An 18,152-nucleotide genomic window follows, 5' to 3' on the forward strand; every position below is an offset into this window, starting at 1 on the left:
TGATAATGCTCCAAATCCGGCAACCTTTGAACTTTTGGGTAGTTCACATGTTATTCTATCCAGTTATATAAGTTTGGCATCCACATTCGTTGCAGTTAGAGAGATATTCTGGAAAGAAGTGTGAAGTTTTTGCCTACTCCTTTCAATTTGGCAGCGGTTGTTCCTTGTGCACACCTTGGATTCAACCTTCCTGCGCATACATTGCTCATTATATCCCTCCATAAAAGACTTGATAATGGTCCAAATCCGGCAATATTGCATTTTTGAATAGTTCACATGTCCCTCTATCCAGTTATATAAGTTTCACATCCACATTCGTTGTAGTTAGAGAGATATTTTCGAAAGAATTGTTAAGTTTTGTCCTGCTGCCTGCCTTGTGAACACTTTGGATTTTAACTTCCGGCGCATACATTGCTGCCTATATCCCTTCATAATAGACTTGAAAATGCTCTAAACTCGGTCATCTTTAAAATTTCAGACAGTTCACATGCTCCTCTATGCAGTGATATAAGTTTCATATCCACATTCGTTGTAGTTAGAGAGATATTCTGGAAAGAAGGTTGAAGTTTTTGCCTACTCCTTTCAATTTGGCAGCGGTTGTTCCTTGTGCACAGCTTGGATTCAACCTTCCTGCACATACTTTGCTCCCTATATCCCGCCATAAAAGACTTGTTAATGCTCCAAATCTGGCAATCTTTGTATTTTTGAATAGTTCACATGTCCCTCAATCCAGTGATATAAGTTTCACATCCGCATTCGTTGAAGTTAGAGAGATATTCTCTAAAGAACTATTAAGTTTTTGTTCTTCTGCTTGCCTTGTGAACACTTTGGATTCTAACTTCCGGCGCATACATTGCTGCCTATATCCCTTCATAATAGACTTGAAAATGCTCTAAACTCGGTCATCTTTAAAATTTCAGACAGCTCAAATGTTCCTCTATGCAGTGATATAAGTTTCATATCCACATTGGTTGTAGTTAGAGAAATATTCTGGAAAGAAGTGTATAGTTTTTGCCTACTTCTTTCAATTTGGCAGCGGTTGTTCCTTGTGCACACCTTGGATTCAACCTTCCCGCGCATACATTGCTGCCTATATCCCTTCATAATAGACTTGAAAATGCTCTAAACTCGGTCATCCTTAAAATTTCAGACAGTTCACATGTTCCTCTATGCAGTGATATAAGTTTCATATCCACATTCGTTGTAGTTAGAGAGATATTCTGGAAAGAAGTGTGAAGTTTTTGCCTACTCCTTTCAATGTGGCAGCGGTTGTTCCTTGTGTACACCTTGGATTCAACCTTCCTTCACATACTTTGTTCCCTATATCCCACCATAAAAGACTTGTTAATGCTCCAAATCTGGCAATCTTTGTATTTTTGAATAGTTCACATGTCCCTCCATCCAGTGATATAAGTTTCACATCTGCATTCGTTGAAGTTAGAGAGATATTCTCTAAAGAACTATTAAGTTTTTTTTCTTCTGCTTGCCTTGTGAACACTTTGGATTGTAACTTCCGGCGCATACATTGCTGCCTATATCCCTTCATAATAGACTTGAAAATGCTCTAAACTCGGTCATCTTTAAAATTTCAGACAGTTCACATGTTCCTCTATGCAGTGATATAAGTTTCATATCCACATTCGTTGTAGTTAGAGAGATATTCTAGAAAGAAGTGTGAAGTTTTTGCCTACTCCTTTCAATTTGGCAGCGGTTGTTCCTTGTGCACACCTTGGATTCAACCTTCCTGCACATACTTTGCTCCCTATATCCCGCCATAAAAGACTTGTTAATGCTCCAAAATCGGTAATCTTTGCATTTTTAAATAGTTCATATGTTATTCTATCCATTGATATAAGTTTCACATCCGCATTCGTTGCAGTTAGAGAGATATTCTGGAAAGAATTGTTAAGTTTTTGTCCTGTTGCTTGCCTTGTGAACACTTAGGATTGTAACTTCCCGCGCATACATTGCTCCCTATTATCCCTTCGTACTAGACTTGATAATGGTCCAAATCCGGCAATCTTTGCATTTTTGAATAGATCATATGTTATTCTATCCATTGATATAAGTTTCACATCCGCATTCGTTGAAGTTAGAGAGATATTTTCTAAAGAACTGTAAAGTTTTTGTTCTTCTGCTTGACTTGTGAACACTTTGGATTCTAACTTCCAGCGCATACATTGCTGCCTATATCCCTTCATAATAGACTTGAAAATGCTCTAAACTCGGCCATCTTTAAAATTTCAGACAGCTCACATGTTCGTCTATGCAGTGTTATAAGTTTCATATCCACATTCGTTGTAGTTAGAGAGATATTCTGGAAAGAAGTGTGAAGTTTTTGCCTACTCCTTTTAATTTGGCAGCGGTTGTTCCTTGTGCACACCTTGGATTCAACCTTCCTGCACATACATTGCTCAGTATATCCCTCCATAAAAGACTTGATAATGGTCCAAATCCGGCATTCTTTGCATTTTTGAATAGTTCACATGTCCCTCTATCCAGTGGTATAAGTTTCATATCCACATTCGTTGTAGTTAGAGAGATATTCTCGAAAGATTTGTTACGTTTTTGTCCTGCGGCTTGCCTTGTGAAGACTTTGGATTCTAACTTCCCGCGCATACATTGCTCCCTATATCCCTGCATACTAAACTTGAAAATGCTCCAAAATCGGTAATCGTTGCATTTTTAAATAGTTCATATGTTATTCTATCCAGTGATATAAGTTTCACATCCGGATTCGTTGCAGTTAGAGAGATATTCTGGAAAGAATTGTTAAGTTTTTGTCCTGTTGCTTGCCTTGTGAACACTTTGGATTCTAACTTCCCGCGCAAACATTGCTCCCTATATCCCTTCATACTAGACTTGAAAATGCTCCAAATCCGGCAATCTTTGCATTTTTGAATAGTTCATATGTTATTCTATCCAGTGATATAAGTTTCACATCTGCATTCGTTGCAGTTAGAGAGATATTCTGGAAAGAAGTGTGACGTTTTTGCCTACTCCTTTCAATTTGGCAGCGGTTGTTCCTTGTGCACACCTTGGATTCAACCTTCCTGCACATACATTGCTCAGTATATCCCTCCATAAAAAACTTGATAATGGTCCAAATCCGGCATTCTTTGCATTTTTGAATAGTTCACATGTCCCTCCATCCAGTGGTACAAGTTTCACATCCACGTTCGATGTAGTTAGAGAGATATTTTCGAAAGAATTGATAAGTTTTTGTCCTGTTGCTTGCCTTGTGAACACTTTGGATTCTAACTTCCCGCGCATACATTGCTCCCTATATCCCTACATAAAGACTTGATAATGGTCCAAATCCGGCAATCTTTGCATTTTTGAATAGTTCACATGTCCTTCCTGCCAGTGGTATAAGTTTCACATCCACATTTGTTGTAGTTAGAGAGATATTCTCGAAAGATTTGTTACGTTTTTGTCCTGCTGCTTGCCTTGTGAACACTTTGGATTCTAACTTCCCGCGCATACATGGCCTCCTACATCCCCCCATAAAGACTTGATAATGGTCCAAATCCGGCAATCTTTGCATTTGTGAATAGTTCACATGTCCTTCCATCCAGTGATATAAGTTTCACATCCACATTCGGTGAAGTTAGAGAGATATTCTCGAAAGACTTGTTAAGTTTTTGTCCTGTTGCTTGCCTTGTGAACTTTTTGGATTCAAACTTCCTTCACATACATTGCTCCGTATATTCCTTAATAAAAGACTTGATAATGCTCCAAATCCGGCAACCTTTGAACTTTTGGGTAGTTCACATGTTATTCTATCCAGTTATATAAGTTTGGCATCCACATTCGTTGCAGTTAGAGAGATATTCTGGAAAGAAGTGTGAAGTTTTTGCCTACTCCTTTCAATTTGGCAGCGGTTGTTCCTTGTGCACACCTTGGATTCAACCTTCCTGCGCATACATTGCTCATTATATCCCTCCATAAAAGACTTGATAATGGTCCAAATCCGGCAATATTGCATTTTTGAATAGTTCACATGTCCCTCTATCCAGTTATATAAGTTTCACATCCACATTCGTTGTAGTTAGAGAGATATTTTCGAAAGAATTGTTAAGTTTTGTCCTGCTGCCTGCCTTGTGAACACTTTGGATTTTAACTTCCGGCGCATACATTGCTGCCTATATCCCTTCATAATAGACTTGAAAATGCTCTAAACTCGGTCATCTTTAAAATTTCAGACAGTTCACATGCTCCTCTATGCAGTGATATAAGTTTCATATCCACATTCGTTGTAGTTAGAGAGATATTCTGGAAAGAAGGTTGAAGTTTTTGCCTACTCCTTTCAATTTGGCAGCGGTTGTTCCTTGTGCACAGCTTGGATTCAACCTTCCTGCACATACTTTGCTCCCTATATCCCGCCATAAAAGACTTGTTAATGCTCCAAATCTGGCAATCTTTGTATTTTTGAATAGTTCACATGTCCCTCAATCCAGTGATATAAGTTTCACATCCGCATTCGTTGAAGTTAGAGAGATATTCTCTAAAGAACTATTAAGTTTTTGTTCTTCTGCTTGCCTTGTGAACACTTTGGATTCTAACTTCCGGCGCATACATTGCTGCCTATATCCCTTCATAATAGACTTGAAAATGCTCTAAACTCGGTCATCTTTAAAATTTCAGACAGCTCAAATGTTCCTCTATGCAGTGATATAAGTTTCATATCCACATTGGTTGTAGTTAGAGAAATATTCTGGAAAGAAGTGTATAGTTTTTGCTACTTCTTTCAATTTGGCAGCGGTTGTTCCTTGTGCACACCTTGGATTCAACCTTCCCGCGCATACATTGCTGCCTATATCCCTTCATAATAGACTTGAAAATGCTCTACAACTCGGTCATCCTTAAAATTTCAGACAGTTCACATGTTCCTCTATGCAGTGATATAAGTTTCATATCCACATTCGTTGTAGTTAGAGAGATATTCTGGAAAGAAGTGTGAAGTTTTTGCCTACTCCTTTCAATGTGGCAGCGGTTGTTCCTTGTGTACACCTTGGATTCAACCTTCCTTCACATACTTTGTTCCCTATATCCCACCATAAAAGACTTGTTAATGCTCCAAATCTGGCAATCTTTGTATTTTTGAATAGTTCACATGTCCCTCCATCCAGTGATATAAGTTTCACATCTGCATTCGTTGAAGTTAGAGAGATATTCTCTAAAGAACTATTAAGTTTTTTTTCTTCTGCTTGCCTTGTGAACACTTTGGATTGTAACTTCCGGCGCATACATTGCTGCCTATATCCCTTCATAATAGACTTGAAAATGCTCTAAACTCGGTCATCTTTAAAATTTCAGACAGTTCACATGTTCCTCTATGCAGTGATATAAGTTTCATATCCACATTCGTTGTAGTTAGAGAGATATTCTGGAAAGAAGTGTGAAGTTTTTGCCTACTCCTTTCAATTTGGCAGCGGTTGTTCCTTGTGCACACCTTGGATTCAACCTTCCTGCACATACTTTGCTCCCTATATCCCGCCATAAAAGACTTGTTAATGCTCCAAAATCGGTAATCTTTGCATTTTTAAATAGTTCATATGTTATTCTATCCAGTGATATAAGTTTCACATCCGCATTCGTTGCAGTTAGAGAGATATTCTGGAAAGAATTGTTAAGTTTTTGTCCTGTTGCTTGCCTTGTGAACACTTAGGATTGTAACTTCCCGCGCATACATTGCTCCCTATATCCCTTCATACTAGACTTGAAAATGCTCCAAATCCGGCAATCTTTGCATTTTTGAATAGTTCATATGTTATTCTATCCAGTGATATAATTTTCACATCCGCATTCGTTGAAGTTAGAGAGATATTCTCTAAATAACTGTTAAGTTTTTGTTCTTCTGCTTGCCTTGTGAACACTTTGGATTCTAACTTCCAGCGCATACATTGCTGCCTATATCCCTTCATAATAGACTTGAAAATGCTCTAAACTCGGCCATCTTTAAAATTTCAGACAGCTCACATGTTCGTCTATGCAGTGTTATAAGTTTCATATCCACAATTCGTTGTAGTTAGAGAGATATTCTGGAAAGAAGTGTGAAGTTTTTGCCTACTCCTTTCAATTTGGCAGCGGTTGTTCCTTGTGCACACCTTGGATTCAACCTTCCTGCACATACATTGCTCAGTATATCCCTCCATAAAAGACTTGATAATGGCCCAAATCCGGCATTCTTTGCATTTTTGAATAGTTCACATGTCCCTCTATCCAGTGGTATAAGTTTCATATCCACATTCGTTGTAGTTAGAGAGATATTCTCGAAAGAATTGTTAAGTTTTTGTCCTGCTGCTTGCCTTGTGAAGACTTTGGATTCTAACTTTCCGTGCATACATTGCTCTCTATGTCCCCTCATACTATACTTGTAAATGCTCGAAATTCGGCTATCTTTGCATTTTCAGAAAGCTCACATGTTCCTCTATCCAGTGATATAAGTTTCATATCCACATTCGTTGTAGTTAGAGAGATATTCTGGAAAGAAGTGTGAAATTTCTGCCTACTCCTTTCAATTTGGCAGCAGTTGTTCCTTGTGCACACCTTGGATTCAACCTTCCTGCACATACATTGCTCAGTATATCCCTCCATAAAAGACTTGATAATGGTCCAAATCCGGCAATCTTTGCATCTTTGAATAGTTCACCTGTTCGTCTATCCAGTGGTACAAGTTTCACATCCACGTTCGATGTAGTTAGAGAGATATTTTTGAAAGAATTGTTAAGTTTTTGTCCTGTTGCTTGCCTTGTGAAGACTTTGGATTCTAACTTCCCGCGCATACATTGCTCCCTATATCCCTACATAAAGACTTGATAATGGTCCAAATCCGGCAATCTTTGCATTTTTGAATAGTTCACATGTCCCTGCATCCAGTGATATAAGTTTCATATTCACATTCGTTGAAGTTAGAGAGATATTCTCTAAAGAACTATTAAGTTTTTGTTCTTCTGCTTGCCTTGTGAACACTTTGGATTCTAACTTCCGGCGCATACATTGCTGCCTATATCCCTTCATAATAGACTTGAAAATGCTCTAAACTCGGTCATCTTTAAAATTTCAGACAGTTCACATGTTCCTCTATGCAGTGATATAAGTTTCATATCCACATTCGTTGTAGTTAGAGAGATATTCTGGAAAGAAGTGTGAAGTTTTTGCCTACTCCTTTCAATGTGGCAGCGGTTGTTCCTTGTGTACACCTTGGATTCAACCTTCCTTCACATACTTTGTTCCCTATATCCCACCATAAAAGACTTGTTAATGCTCCAAATCTGGCAATCTTTGTATTTTTGAATAGTTCACATGTCCCTCCATCCAGTGATATAAGTTTCACATCTGCATTCGTTGAAGTTAGAGAGATATTCTCTAAAGAACTATTAAGTTTTTTTTCTTCTGCTTGCCTTGTGAACAGTTTGGATTGTAACTTCCGGCGCATACATTGCTGCCTATATCCCTTCATAATAGACTTGAAAATGCTCTAAACTCGGTCATCTTTAAAATTTCAGACAGTTCACATGTTCCTCTATGCAGTGATATAAGTTTCATATCCACATTCGTTGTAGTTAGAGAGATATTCTGGAAAGAAGTGTGAAGTTTTTGCCTACTCCTTTCAATGTGGCAGCGGTTGTTCCTTGTGTACACCTTGGATTCAACCTTCCTTCACATACTTTGTTCCCTATATCCCACCATAAAAGACTTGTTAATGCTCCAAATCTGGCAATCTTTGTATTTTTGAATAGTTCACATGTCCCTCCATCCAGTGATATAAGTTTCACATCTGCATTCGTTGAAGTTAGAGAGATATTCTCTAAAGAACTATTAAGTTTTTTTTCTTCTGCTTGCCTTGTGAACACTTTGGATTGTAACTTCCGGCGCATACATTGCTGCCTATATCCCCTTCATAATAGACTTGAAAATGCTCTAAACTCGGTCATCTTTAAAATTTCAGACAGTTCACATGTTCCTCTATGCAGTGATATAAGTTTCATATCCACATTCGTTGTAGTTAGAGAGATATTCTGGAAAGAAGTGTGAAGTTTTTGCCTACTCCTTTCAATTTGGCAGCGGTTGTTCCTTGTGCACACCTTGGATTCAACCTTCCTGCACATACTTTGCTCCCTATATCCCGCCATAAAAGACTTGTTAATGCTCCAAAATCGGTAATCTTTGCATTTTTAAATAGTTCATATGTTATTCTATCCAGTGATATAAGTTTCACATCCGCATTCGTTGCAGTTAGAGAGATATTCTGGAAAGAATTGTTAAGTTTTTGTCCTGTTGCTTGCCTTGTGAACACTTAGGATTGTAACTTCCCGCGCATACATTGCTCCCTATATCCCTTCATACTAGACTTGAAAATGCTCCAAATCCGGCAATCTTTGCATTTTTTAATAGTTCATATGTTATTCTATCCAGTGATATAAGTTTCACATCTGCATTCGTTGAAGTTAGAGAGATATTCTCTAAATAACTGTTAAGTTTTTGTTCTTCTGCTTGCCTTGTGAACACTTTGGATTCTAACTTCCAGCGCATACATTGCTGCCTATATCCCTTCATAATAGACTTGAAAATGCTCTAAACTCGGCCATCTTTAAAATTTCAGACAGCTCACATGTTCGTCTATGCAGTGTTATAAGTTTCATATCCACATTCCTTGTAGTTAGAGAGATATTCTGGAAAGAAGTGTGAAGTTTTTGCCTACTCCTTTCAATTTGGCAGCGGTTGTTCCTTGTGCACACCTTGGATTCAACCTTCCTGCACATACATTGCTCAGTATATCCCTCCATAAAAGACTTTATAATGGCCCAAATCCGGCATTCTTTGCATTTTTGAATAGTTCACATGTCCCTCTATCCAGTGGTATAAGTTTCATATCCACATTCGTTGTAGTTAGAGAGATATTCTCGAAAGAATTGTTAAGTTTTTGTCCTGCTGCTTGCCTTGTGAAGACTTTGGATTCTAACTTTCCGTGCATACATTGCTCTCTATGTCCCCTCATACTATACTTGTAAATGCTCGAATTCGGCTATCTTTGCATTTTCAGAAAGCTCACATGTTCCTCTATCCAGTGATATAAGTTTCATATCCACATTCGTTGTAGTTAGAGAGATATTCTGGAAAGAAGTGTGAAATTTCTGCCTACTCCTTTCAATTTGGCAGCAGTTGTTCCTTGTGCACACCTTGGATTCAACCTTCCTGCACATACATTGCTCAGTATATCCCTCCATAAAAGACTTGATAATGGTCCAAATCCGGCAATCTTTGCATCTTTGAATAGTTCACCTGTTCGTCTATCCAGTGGTACAAGTTTCACATCCACGTTCGATGTAGTTAGAGAGATATTTTCGAAAGAATTGTTAAGTTTTTGTCCTGTTGCTTGCCTTGTGAAGACTTTGGATTCTAACTTCCCGCGCATACATTGCTCCCTATATCCCTACATAAAGACTTGATAATGGTCCAAATCCGGCAATCTTTGCATTTTTGAATAGTTCACATGTCCCTGCATCCAGTGATATAAGTTTCATATTCACATTCGTTGAAGTTAGAGAGATATTCTCTAAAGAACTATTAAGTTTTTGTTCTTCTGCTTGCCTTGTGAACACTTTGGATTCTAACTTCCGGCGCATACATTGCTGCCTATATCCCTTCATAATAGACTTGAAAATGCTCTAAACTCGGTCATCTTTAAAATTTCACACAGTTCACATGTTCCTCTATGCAGTGATATAAGTTTCATATCCACATTCGTTGTAGTTAGAGAGATATTCTGGAAAGAAGTGTGAAGTTTTTGCCTACTCCTTTCAATGTGGCAGCGGTTGTTCCTTGTGTACACCTTGGATTCAACCTTCCTTCACATACTTTGTTCCCTATATCCCACCATAAAAGACTTGTTAATGCTCCAAATCTGGCAATCTTTGTATTTTTGAATAGTTCACATGTCCCTCCATCCAGTGATATAAGTTTCACATCTGCATTCGTTGAAGTTAGAGAGATATTCTCTAAAGAACTATTAAGTTTTTTTTCTTCTGCTTGCCTTGTGAACAGTTTGGATTGTAACTTCCGGCGCATACATTGCTGCCTATATCCCTTCATAATAGGACTTGAAAATGCTCTAAACTCGGTCATCTTTAAAATTTCAGACAGTTCACATGTTCCTCTATGCAGTGATATAAGTTTCATATCCACATTCGTTGTAGTTAGAGAGATATTCTGGAAAGAAGTGTGAAGTTTTTGCCTACTCCTTTCAATGTGGCAGCGGTTGTTCCTTGTGCACACCTTGGATTCAACCTTCCTGCACATACTTTGCTCCCTATATCCCGCCATAAAAGACTTGTTAATGCTCCAAAATCGGTAATCTTTGCATTTTTAAATAGTTCATATGTTATTCTATCCAGTGATATAAGTTTCACATCCGCATTCGTTGCAGTTAGAGAGATATTCTGGAAAGAATTGTTAAGTTTTTGTCCTGTTGCTTGCCTTGTGAACACTTAGGATTGTAACTTCCCGCGCATACATTGCTCCCTATATCCCTTCATACTAGACTTAAAAATGCTCCAAATCCGGCAATCTTTGCATTTTTGAATAGTTCATATGCTATTCTATCCAGTGATATAAGTTTCACATCTGCATTCGTTGAAGTTAGAGAGATATTCTCTAAATAACTGTTAAGTTTTTGTTCTTCTGCTTGCCTTGTGAACACTTTGGATTCTAACTTCCAGCGCATACATTGCTGCCTATATCCCTTCATAATAGACTTGAAAATGCTCTAAACTCGGCCATCTTTAAAATTTCAGACAGCTCACATGTTCGTCTATGCAGTGTTATAAGTTTCATATCCACATTCGTTGTAGTTAGAGAGATATTCTGGAAAGAAGTGTGAAGTTTTTGCCTACTCCTTTCAATTTGGCAGCGGTTGTTCCTTGTGCACACCTTGGATTCAACCTTCCTGCACATACATTGCTCAGTATATCCCTCCATAAAAGACTTGATAATGGCCCAAATCCGGCATTCTTTGCATTTTTGAATAGTTCACATGTCCCTCTATCCAGTGGTATAAGTTTCATATCCACATTCGTTGTAGTTAGAGAGATATTCTCGAAAGAATTGTTAAGTTTTTGTCCTGCTGCTTGCCTTGTGAAGACTTTGGATTCTAACTTTCCGTGCATACATTGCTCTCTATGTCCCCTCATACTATACTTGTAAATGCTCGAAATTCGGCTATCTTTGCATTTTCAGAAAGCTCACATGTTCCTCTATGCAGTGATATAAGTTTCATATCCACATTCGTTGTAGTTAGAGAGATATTCTGGAAAGAAGTGTGAAATTTCTGCCTACTCCTTTCAATTTGGCAGCAGTTGTTCCTTGTGCACACCTTGGATTCAACCTTCCTGCACATACTTTGCTCCCTATATCCCGCCATAAAAGACTTGTTAATGCTCCAAAATCGGTAATCTTTGCATTTTTAAATAGTTCATATGTTATTCTATCCAGTGGTACAAGTTTCACATCCGCATTCGTTGCAGTTAGAGAGATATTCTGGAAAGAATTGTTAAGTTTTTGTCCTGTTGCTTGCCTTGTGAACACTTAGGATTCTAACTTCCCGCGCATACATTGCTCCCTATATCCCTTCATACTAGACTTGAAAATGCTCCAAATCCGGCAATCTTTGCATTTTTGAATAGTTCATATGCTATTCTATCCAGTGATATAAGTTTCATATTCACATTCGTTGAAGTTAGAGAGATATTCTCTAAATAACTGTTAAGTTTTTGTTCTTCTGCTTGCCTTGTGAACACTTTGGATTCTAACTTCCAGCGCATACATTGCTGCCTATATCCCTTCATAATGGACTTGAAAATGCTCTAAACTCGGCCATCTTTAAAATTTCAGACAGCTCACATGTTCGTCTATGCAGTGTTATAAGTTTCATATCCACATTCGTTGTAGTGAGAGAGATATTCTGGAAAGAAGTGTGAAGTTTTTGCCTACTCCTTTCAATTTGGCAGCGGTTGTTCCTTGTGCACACCTTGGATTCAACCTTCCTGCACATACATTGCTCAGTATATCCCTCCATAAAAGACTTGATAATGGTCCAAATCCGGCATTCTTTGCATTTTTGAATAGTTCACATGTCCCTCTATCCAGTGGTATAAGTTTCATATCCACATTCGTTGTAGTTAGAGAGATATTCTCGAAAGATTTGTTACGTTTTTGTCCTGCGGCTTGCCTTGTGAACACTTATTTTTCTAACTTCCCGCGCATACATTGCTCCCTATATCCCTGCATACTAAACTTGAAAATGCTCCAAAATCGGTAATCGTTGCATTTTTAAATAGTTCATATGTTATTCTATCCAGTGATATAAGTTTCACATCCGCATTCGTTGCAGTTAGAGAGATATTCTGGAAAGAATTGTTAAGTTTTTGTCCTGTTGCTTGCCTTGTGAACACTTTGGATTCTAACTTCCCGCGCATACATTGCTCCCTATATCCCTTCATACTAGACTTGAAAATGCTCCAAATCCGGCAATCTTTGCATTTTTGAATAGTTCATATTTTATTCTATCCAGTGATATAAGTTTCACATCCGCATTCGTTGCAGTTAGAGAGATATTCTGGAAAGAAGTGTGACGTTTTTGCCTACTCCTTTCAATTTGGCAGCGGTTGTTCCTTGTGCACACCTTGGATTCAACCTTCCTGCACATACATTTCTCAGTATATCCCTCCATAAAAGACTTGATAATGGTCCGAATCCGGCATTCTTTGCATTTTTGAATAGTTCACATGTCCCTCCATCCAGTGGTACAAGTTTCACATCCACGTTCGATGTAGTTAGAGAGATATTTTCGAAAGAATTGATAAGTTTTTGTCCTGTTGCTTGCCTTGTGAACACTTTGGATTCTAACTTCCCGCGCATACATTGCTCCCTATATCCCTCCATAAAGACTTGATAATGGTCCAAATCCGGCAATCTTTGCATTTTTGAATAGTTCACATGTCCTTCCTGCCAGTGGTATAAGTTTCACATCCACATTCGTTGTAGTTAGAGAGATATTCTCGAAAGATTTGTTACGTTTTTGTCCTGCGGCTTGCCTTGTGAACACTTATTTTTCTAACTTCCCGCGCATACATTGCTCCCTATATCCCTCCATAAAGACTTGATAAGGGTCCAAATCCGGCAATCTTTGCATTTGTGAATAGTTCACATGTCCCTGCATCCAGTGATATAAGTTTCATATCCACATTCGGTGAAGTTAGAGAGATATTCTCGAAAGAATTGTTAAGTTTTTGTCCTTTTGCTTGCGTTGTGAACACCTTGGATTCAAACTTCCTTCATATACATTGCTCCGTATATTCCTCAATAAAAGACTCGATAATGCTCCAAATCCGGCAACCTTTGAACTTTTGGGTAGTTCACATGTTATTTTATCCAGTTATATAAGTTTGGCATCCACATTCGTTGCAGTTAGAGAGATATTCTGGAAAGAAGTGTGAAGTTTTTGCCTACTCCTTTCAATTTGGCAGCGGTTGTTCCTTGTGCACACCTTGGATTCAACCTTTCTGCGCAAACATTGCTCATTATATCCCTGCATAAAAGACTTGATAATGGTCCAAATCCGGCAATATTGCTTTTTTGAATAGTTCACATGTCCCTCTATCCAGTTATATAAGTTTCACATCCACATTCGTTGTAGTTAGAGAGATATTTTCGAAAGAATTGTTAAGTTTTGTCCTGCTGCCTGCCTTGTGAACACTTTGGATTCTAACTTCCCGCGCATACATTGCTGCCTATATCCCTTCATAATAGACTTGAAAATGCTCTAAACTCGGCCATCTTTAAAATTTCAGACAGCTCACATGTTTTTCTATGCAGTGATATAAGTTTCATATCCACATTCGTTGTAGTTAGAGAGATATTCTGGAAAGAAGTGTGAAGTTTTTGCCTACTCCTTTCAATTTGGCAGCGGTTGTTCCTTATGCACACCTTGGATTCAACCTTCCTGCACATACATTGCTCAGTATATTCCTCCATAAAAGACTTTATAATGGTCCAAATCCGGCATTCTTTGCATTTTTGAATAGTTCACATGTCCCTCTATCCAGTGGTATAAGTTTCATATCCACATTTGTTGTAGTTAGAGAGATATTTTCGAAAGATTTGTTACGTTTTTGTCCTGTTGCTTGCCTTTTGAAGACTTTGGATTCTAACTTCCCGTGCATACATTGCTCTCTATATCCCCTCATACTTGCTTTGAAAATGCTCCAAATTCGGCAATTGTTGCATTTTCAGACAGCTCACATGTTTTTCTATCCAGTGATATAAGTTTCATATCCACATTCGTTGTAGGTAGAGAGATATTCTGGAAAGAAGTGTGAAGTTTTTGCCTACTCCTTTCAATTTGGCAGCGGTTGTTCCTTGTGCACACCTTGGATTCAACCTTCCTGCACATACATTGCTCAAGATATCCCTCCATAAAAGACTTGATAATGGTCTAAATCCGGCAATCTTTGCATCTTTGAATAGTTCACATGTTCCTCCATCAAGTGGTATAAGTTTTACTTCCACATTCGATGTAGTTAGAGAGCTATTTTCGAAAGAATTGTTAAGTTTTTGTCCTCTTGCTTGCCATGTGAACACTTTGGATTCTAACTTCCTGCGCATACATTGCTCCCTATATCCCTCCATAAAGACTTGATAATGATCCAAATCCGGCAATCTTTGCATTTGTGAATAGTTCATATGTCCCTGCATCCAGTGATATAAGTTTCATATCCACATTCGGTGAAGTTAGAGAGATATTCTCGAAAGAATTGTTAAGTTTTTGTCCTTTTGCTTGCGTTGTGAACACCTTGATTCAAACTTCCTTCACATACATTGCTCCGTATTTTCCTCAATAAAAGACTCGATAATGCTCCAAATCCGGCAACCTTTGAACTTTTGGGTAGTTCACATGTTATTATAGCCAGTTATATAAGTTTGGCATCCACATTCATTGCAGTTAGAGAGATATTCTGGAAAGAAGTGTGAAGTTTTTGCCTACTCCTTTCAATTTGGCAGCGGTTGTTCCTTGTGCACACCTTGGATTCAACCTTCCTGTGCAAACATTGCTCACTATATAGCTGCATAAAAGACTTGATAATGGTCCAAATCCGGCAATATTGCTTTTTTGAATAGTTCACATGTCCCTCTATCCAGTTATATAAGTTTCACATCCACATTCGTTGTAGTTAGAGAGATATTCTCGAAAGAATTGTTAAGTTTTGTCCTGCTGCCTGCCTTGTGAACACTTTGGATTCTAACTTCCCGCGCATACATTGCTGCCTATATCCCTTCATAATAGACTTGAAAATGCTCTAAACTCGGCCATCTTTAAAATTTCAGACAGCTCACATGTTTTTTTATGCAGTGATATAAGTTTCATATCCACATTCGTTGTAGTTAGAGAGATATTCTGGAAAGAAGTGTGAAGTTTTTGCCTACTCCTTTCAATTTGGCAGCGGTTGTTCCTTGTGCACACCTTGGATTCAACCTCCCTGCGCAAACATTGCTCATTATATCCCTGCATAAAAGACTTGATAATGGTCCAAATCCGGCAATATTGCATTTTTGAATAGTTCACATGGCCCTCTATCCATTGATATAAGTTTCACATCCACATTCGTTGTAGTTAGAGATATTCTCGAAAGAATTGTTAAGTTTTGTCCTTCCTCTTGCCTTGTGAACACTTTGGATTCTAACTTCCCGCGCATACATTGCTGCCTATATCCCTTCATAATAGACTTGAAAATGCTCTAAACTCAGTCATCTTTAAAATTTCAGACAGTTCACATGTTCCTCTATGCAGTGATATCAGTTTCATATCCACATTTGTTGTAGTTAGAGAGATATTCTGGAAAGAAGTGTGAAGTTGTTGCCTACTCCTTTCAATTTGGCAGCGGTTGTTCCTTGTGCACACCTTGGATTCAACCTTCCTGCACATACTTTGCTCCCTATATCCCGCCATAAAAGACTTGTTAATGCTCCAAATCTGGCAATCTTTGTATTTTGGAATAATTCACATGTCCCTCCATCCAGTCATATAAGTTTCACATCCGCATTCGTTGAAGTTAGAGAGATATTCTCTAAAGAACTATTAAGTTTTAGTTATTCTGCTTGCCTTGTGAACACTTTGGATTCTAACTTCCCGCGCATACATTGCTGCCTATATCCCTTCATAATAGACTTGAAAATGCTCTAAACTCGGCCATCTTTGAATTTCAGACAACTCACATGTTCCTCTATGCAGTGATATAAGTTTCATATCCACATTCGTTGTAGTTAGAGAGATATTCTGGAAAGAAGTGTATAGTTTTTGCCTACTCCTTTCAATTTGGCAGCGGTTGTTCTTTGTGCACACCTTGGATTCAACCTTCCTGCACATACATTGCTCAGTATATTCCTCCATAAAAGACTTTATAATGGTCCAAATCCGGCATTCTTTGCATTTTTGAATAGTTCACATGTCCCTCTATCCAGTGGTATAAGTTTCATATCCACATTCGTTGTAGTTAGAGAGATATTCTCGAAAGATTTGTTACGTTTCTGTCCTGCTGCTTGCCTTGTGAACACTTTGTATTCTAACTTCCCGCGCATACATTGCTCCCTATATCCCTTCATACTAGACTTGAAAATGTTTCAAAATCGGTAATCTTTGCATTTTAAATAGTTCATATGTTATTCTATCCAGTGATATAAGTTTCACATCCGCATTCGTTGAAGTTAGAGAGATATTCTGGAAAGAATTGTTAAGTTTTTGTCCTGTTGCTTGCCATGTGAGCACTTTGGATTCTAACTTCCCGCGCATACATTGCTCCCTATATCCCTTCATACTAGACTTGAAAATGCTCGAAATTCGGCAATCTTTGAACTTTTGGGTAGTTTACATGTTATTCTATCCAGTTATATAAGTTTGGCATCCACATTCGTTGCAGTTAGAGAGATATTCTGGAAAGAAGTGTGAAGTTTTTGCCTACTCCTTTCAATTTGGCAGCGGTTGTTCCTTGTGCACACCTTGGATTCAACCTTCCTGCACATACATTGCTCAAGATATCCCTCCATAAAAGACTTGATAATGGTCCAAATCTGGCAATCTTTGCATCTTTGAATAGTTCACATGTTCGTCCATCAAGTGGTATAAGTTTCACATCCACATTCGATGTAGTTAGAGAGCTATTTTCGAAAGAATTGTTAAGTTTTTGTCCTGTTGCTCTCCATGTGAAGACTTTGGATTCTAACTTCCCGTGCATACATTGCTCTCTATATCCCCTCATACTAGACTTGAAAATGCTCCAAATTCGGCAATTGTTGCATTTTCAAAAAGCTCACATATTCCTCTATCCAGTGATATAAGTTTCATATCCACATTCGTTGTAGTTAGAGAGATATTCTCGAAAGACTTGTTAAGTTTTTGTCCTGTTGCTTGCCTTGTGAATTTTTTGGATTCAAACTTCCTTCACATACATTGCTCCGTATATTCCTTAATAAAAGACTTGATAATGCTCCAAATCCGGCAACCTTTGAACTTTTGGGTAGTTCACATGTTATTCTATCCAGTTATATAAGTTTGGCATCCACATTCGTTGCAGTTAGAGAGATATTCTGGAAAGAAGTGTGAAGTTTTTGCCTACTCCTTTTAATTTGGCAGCGGTTGTTCCTTGTGCACACCTTGGATTCAACCTTCCTGCACATACTTTGCTCCCTATATCCCGCCATAAAAGACTTGTTAATGCTCCAAATCTGGCAATCTTTGTATTTTTGAATAGTTCACATGTCCCTCCATCCAGTGATATAAGTTTCACATCCGCATTTGTTGAAGTTAGAGAGATATTCTCTAAAGAACTATTAAATTTTAGTTCTTCTGCTTGCCTTGTGAACACCTTTGATTCTAACTTCACGCGTATACATTGCTGCCTATATCCCTTCATAATAGACTTGAAAATGCTCTAAACTCGGCCATCTTTAAAATTTCAGACAGCTCACATGTTTTTCTATACAGTGATATAAGTTTCATATCCACATTCGTTGTAGTTAGAGAGATATTCTGGAAAGAAGTGTGAAGGTTTTGCCTACTCCTTTCAATTTGGCAGCGGTTGTTCCTTGTGCACACC

General features: G+C 38.1%; 1 protein-coding gene across 1 annotated transcript in view; it reads left to right on the plus strand.

Annotated features, from left to right (window-relative positions):
- The window catches only part of LOC110988295 (uncharacterized), a 128,192-nt gene that overhangs the window by 20,585 nt on the left and 89,455 nt on the right, over positions 1 to 18,152 (plus strand). The window lies entirely within an intron of this gene.

The sequence above is a fragment of the Acanthaster planci genome, linkage group LG03 (assembly GCF_054643075.1).
Source record: "Acanthaster planci isolate LZ-2023a linkage group LG03, COTS_SCS, whole genome shotgun sequence".
In the NCBI taxonomy this organism is placed as follows: Eukaryota; Metazoa; Echinodermata; class Asteroidea; order Valvatida; family Acanthasteridae; genus Acanthaster; species Acanthaster planci.